The sequence below is a fragment of the Gossypium arboreum genome, chromosome 1, assembly GCF_025698485.1.
Source record: "Gossypium arboreum isolate Shixiya-1 chromosome 1, ASM2569848v2, whole genome shotgun sequence".
Taxonomy (NCBI): Eukaryota; Viridiplantae; Streptophyta; class Magnoliopsida; order Malvales; family Malvaceae; genus Gossypium; species Gossypium arboreum.
The window spans coordinates 50,846,052-50,851,544 of NC_069070.1; the positions used below are offsets into that span (position 1 = coordinate 50,846,052).

The 5,493-nt window shown below is 34.3% G+C and overlaps 1 non-coding gene across 1 annotated transcript; it reads right to left on the bottom strand.

Annotated features, from left to right (window-relative positions):
- Positions 1–5,056: 5,056 nt before the first annotated feature.
- Positions 5,057–5,163, bottom strand: LOC128282457 (small nucleolar RNA R71). The gene has a single exon (XR_008272731.1). It is a non-coding gene; the product is annotated as a small nucleolar RNA R71 (small nucleolar RNA).
- Between the last annotated feature and the right edge of the window lie 330 nt (positions 5,164–5,493).

Here is a 5,493-nt window from a genome sequence, read left to right on the forward strand (position 1 = left end):
GCCACACGACTGCTGTGTCTTGCATTTGACTTTATTTAATTTAGATTTCACTTTTGGTTTTTTAATTTTGTAATAAGGTCGTTCGTGGGTTTTAATTTTGTGATTGGGCTTTGGATTATATTTTTAAACTGCTAGTCTAGGTAAATACAATTTTTTTTAAAACAATTACTATTTTCTAAAACACGCATTTTAAATTTCATCAACTTAAAAAGCTTCTGCCTTTTTAAATCAATTTAATACAACACTAATGGTTTATAAGGTAAACATTTTGACAAGAACTTTCTTTAATTGCTAATAAAAGGATTTAAATTAAGTAATGGATTATTACCGAAAGGATCAATTTTAAAAAAAAAACACTCCGATGTGACACACCAGATTCGGCCTTAACGTCTAGGCTGAGTTCAGGGTGTTACAAACTTTACTGGACTAGGAAGCACGTGACATTTCCCATCGAACACACGAAGTCATCCAATTCTCAACATAGACATAAAAGTGGTCATCTCTAAATCACCGGTCGAACAGTTCTTTTTGATGTAACTTTAACTATCTAAAAGTATAAACTACCTCTTTGCATTCTTGTATTAAGACACATTCCAATTTCTTCAATAGCGCACCGCTGAAAATCATAAATTCCTTACTCAATTCAAACTGAACTCAGAACTAGAACTTTCGGTTAATAATACCTTCAATTTTTTTCAACTTTGCTAACATGCAACAAACCATTCAAACTTTCAAAAAATGTGATAACTTTTCCAATCAGAACAACTTTAACTTGTAATAATATCATCTGGTTAGAATAATCCAATAGGCATATCTTTGTATTATGCTTTCTAGAATATAATTTCTTCATTCAGACTATCTGTCTTCATACTCGTGAATACACAGAATTTATTCTCTTAGTTGAGGCATGCTTAAATATATATAACTCGAATCATATCCCAACAATTCACTCAAATAAAAACAACTAATTTGATTTCAATTATCAAATAATAACATATCAATATACTATTTTCTTCATGCTGAGGATACAGTTCAAACACACAATCTTTCAAAATTCTTTTAGCATGCAAATCAAAGATCTTTTAAACTGTAATAGCTTGAGGAAACAAATATCTTGATCGAACTCATTAACTTTAATCAAACTTACCTGAGGAAAGAAAACTACTATACAATTTAAGCTTGTGCTCTCACCATTAATACTTTTGCCGATGATAATTCTTTTCATGAAAATTACAGAAAATTCAGATACCAAAATTATCACAATCCTATGATCGATTCAGAAATACAACCATGACAGACATAGTTATCGCAAACCAAAGAACACACTTTAAAGAGGAGTCATGATTGACAATTCATAAAATAAGAATGAGAGAAAAACCGAGATACAGAAGAATAGTCTCACATAAGTTTTCGCCATCAACTTTCATTCCAATCACACTATAATAGAGTCCCAAAGAAATAGGGTAATGCCAATCATAAAATAAACAAACCGTCAGTGCTTTCATCTAACATTAAAGTTGGCTAACATTTTCACTTGATAAGAATTTTATCAGAAAACGGACATTTGCATGAACCCCTGAGGACGAATGAATATATATACAGAATACTTAGAAGAAATCATTGTAATCTATTCAATCATAACTGTTACACGTAGATATATTGACAATTTAAATATCATTTCTCTGACTAATTCTATTATCATAAACCCCGTATTATTCTATTCATTGATGAAAATCAATTAGGAAGGGATTTCGGCAAACACTTACTTTAGACTCCATACCTAATTAAGTCGATTAGCCAAAACTAACTTCTTCTTTACCCATGATATTGCATAGTCAGTATAGTCTTTAAAACATTCTGATATTTCTTCCAAAACTATTTCCACTTTCCAAATTATTCTCTTCTTTGTATACATTACTAATTATTCCACCACTGTACTCTTTGGTTTCACACTTGTAAATTTATTCAACATAACTCTCGTGAATTTTCGTCATAAAGCAACACTGGTAAGTGGTGAGGTCGTAAAGCCTCTAACTTGACTCTCATAAATATACACATATGACTTAGCATTCATCATTAATGTCATATCATCTTAATCACATAGTTCACTCGAAGCAAATTAACACATTTATTTATTTTACAAATGTTTTCTGTCATCCACAAATTCAAACAATGAATATACTTACTCAAGCTCAATATTAATATCTAATTAAACTCCAACACTTAGCCTCAATTTTCCTTACCAACATTTTTCAAATTAGAGAATGTTTTATGGTTTTGAGTATGTCGTTTACTTGATGCCATAATCCAACTATGGTCTTACACGAAGTCTCATATCGATGCCATGTCCTTGACATGGTCTTACACAAAATCACATATCGATGCTAACGCCATATCCCAAATATGGTCTTACTTAGGATCACATATCGATGCCAATGCCATGTCCCAAACATGGTCTTACATGGGATCACATATCGATGCCAATGCTATGTCCCAGACATGGTCTTACACGGGATCACATATCGATGGCAATGCCATGTCCCAGACATGGTCTTACATGGGATCACATATCGATGCCAATGCCATGTCCCAGACATGGTTTTACATGGGATCACATATCAATGCCAATGCCATGTCTCAAACATGGTCTTACATGGGATCATATATCGATGCCAATGCCATGTCCCTAACATGGTCTTACATGGGATCACAATGCCATAGGCCATTTATGGTCTCACATGTCATTACGATGCCATAGTCCAGCTATGGTCTTACACTTACTCAAATGTACTGCCATGGTCTAACCATGGTCTTATTCGCCAATTCATCATTAATGGCCGTACTCATCTCTTGCATTCTACTCAATTTTATCTCCCAGTTCAATTTCCGTACCATTATAACATTTAGGCTTCCATAACAAAGTCATAAAGCAAAACATTATATATTCTCTAATTTAACAATTAAACATGATATTCAACTATATGGACATACTGATTATGCATTATTCAAACAAGTGTACATACACACATGATAAATCGTAATTTATACATATTTTTACCCCATGCTTAACGCATTTTATGGATGATTTTCCATTAGAATTGGTGAATTCGATGCTCCTAATGCTTTAATTTCATGTTTTATACTTAGGAGAGCATAGGAGCACAAAAGGAACGAGAAACGAGCCAAAAACGGAGAAAATGGGCCAAAGTACAAAATCAACACGGCCTGGACCTCCTTACACGGGCAAACCACATGGCCCTGTCAATTTGGCAGTTTTGAAGGACGATTCACACGGGCGTGTCCCTGCTGAGCCCAAGTTAAGTCCAATTTAGAAAAGGCTAATTTTGAGGGCTCTTAGGCATTCCAAAGCCTATAAATACATCCTAGAGGAGGAAGAAAAAGGAGGCACGGAATAGGAAGCAAGGAATTACTCCAAGGAAGCCGATTGATCCATCTCAGAAGCCAGATTCACCGTCAAGACTGAAGATCTCTCCCTAATTTCCCCTTCAGGAGTTTTGGGTTTTCTTTATGTTTTGTATTCTTTACCATTCTGAGATGTTTTCTTATTTAGTTATGAACTAAAACCCCTAAATACCTAAGGGGAATGAAACCTAAGACGAATCTTGTTATTATTTTCTGAATTGTATGATAAATATTTAACTTGTTCTTAATTATGTGTTCTTAATTCTTGTTTTGATATCCTAGGATACTGATTCAAGATAAGCTCTTATTCAGAGGAGGAATAGACCCTGTGTAAGAGTACATTTGTCATAATTAAGCGGAGTTGATTGCACGCATAGACATAGGGTGACAAGATTTTGCTGGATTAGGGTGAAACCTAATAAGGGGATCCATAGATCGAGTTAATGCAACCCTAGGGTGTTAATTAGAGAAAGGTCTCAATTATTCAATCTAGGGATTAGACGTTATTAGTCTTGAATAGGGATAATAACATAGCTTAGGGATCTCTACGGAAGAAGTTAAATGAATAAATAGTTCGACTCGGAGCCAGAATAACAAGTAAAATCTTGGTAGATTTTTCCTTAGGTATTGTCTTAATTCAATCGATTTTCCCAAAAGCAATTCCCCAATTCCATTCTCTATGAATTCGTAGTTAGATAATTAGTTAGTTACAACAAAAACCTCTTTATTTTTAGGCTAGATAATAAGAAGACAGTCATTACTAGTACTTTTAGTTCCTTTGGGTTCGACAATTCGATCTTGCTAAAACTATATTACTGTTCGATAGGTACACTTGCCTACATCGTGATAATAGTTAGTTTCAAGAACGATTAATTATAAATATTTAAAACCTATCATGAAATCACGAGATCAAGTTTTTGGCGCTGTTGCCAAGGAACTAAGATATTAGGAATGCTCAATTTTTATTACTGTAGCCATTTATTTTCATGCAATTTAATTTTATTATTATTATTACTTATTAATTTACTTTTTCTTTCTCTTGGTAGATTTTTATAGTTTATGATTAGAAGAAATCCGTCAGGACCACTACTTTTTTTACGAAGAAATCGATCGCAAAGTTCGCAGAAACCAAAGAGAAATAAGGCAAAGCTTAAGATACATAGAGAATGAGCAAGAGGACGATACTCAACCCCTAACCGAAGAGATGGCTGAAAACCAAGACAATCAGCTACCTCCTGCAATTACAGTTAATCAAAATACTATTCCACGCACTATGTATGATTATGCTAAACCTTCTTTAACAGGAACTGAATCGAACATAGTTAGACCTACTGTAGTTGCAAATACTTTTGAACTGAAACCTAACACTATTCAAATGATACAACAATTTGTTCAATTTGATGGTTTGCAGGATGAGGATCCCAACGCTCACTTAGCCAACTTCTTAGAACTATGCAATACATTTAAAATTAATGATGTTTCTGATGATGCCATTCGTCTTCGGTTATTCCCTTTCTCATTGAGAAACAAATCTAAACAGTGGTTGAACTCATTACCACGAGGGTCAATCACTACTTGGGAACAAATGACCGAAAAAGTTTTACTAAAATATTTTCCGCTAGCTAAAACGGCTAAATTACGTAATGATATCTCTTCTTTTGTGCAGATGGATTTAGAAACACTCTACGATGCATGGGAGAGATATAAGGACCTTTTGAGAAGGTTCCCTCACCATGGGTTACTCCTTTGGTTACAGGTTCAAACGTTCCATAATGGCTTGAATCCTTTGACTCGACAAATGGTTGACGTAGCTGCTGGTGGAACCATCAATAATAAAACACCTGAAGATGCCTATGAGTTTATAGAGGAGATGTCACTGAATAACTATCAGTGGCAAGTCATGAGGACAAAGCCAACAAAAACAGCCGGCGTTTATAACGTTGATTTGGTCACCATGCTCTCTAATTAGGTAGAACTCTTGAATAAGAAAATTGATGGTTTTCTTAGTTCTTCACAGGTTCACCCTGTAATACAATGCGAAGCAAGTGGAGGTGGAACAAGCCATTTGGA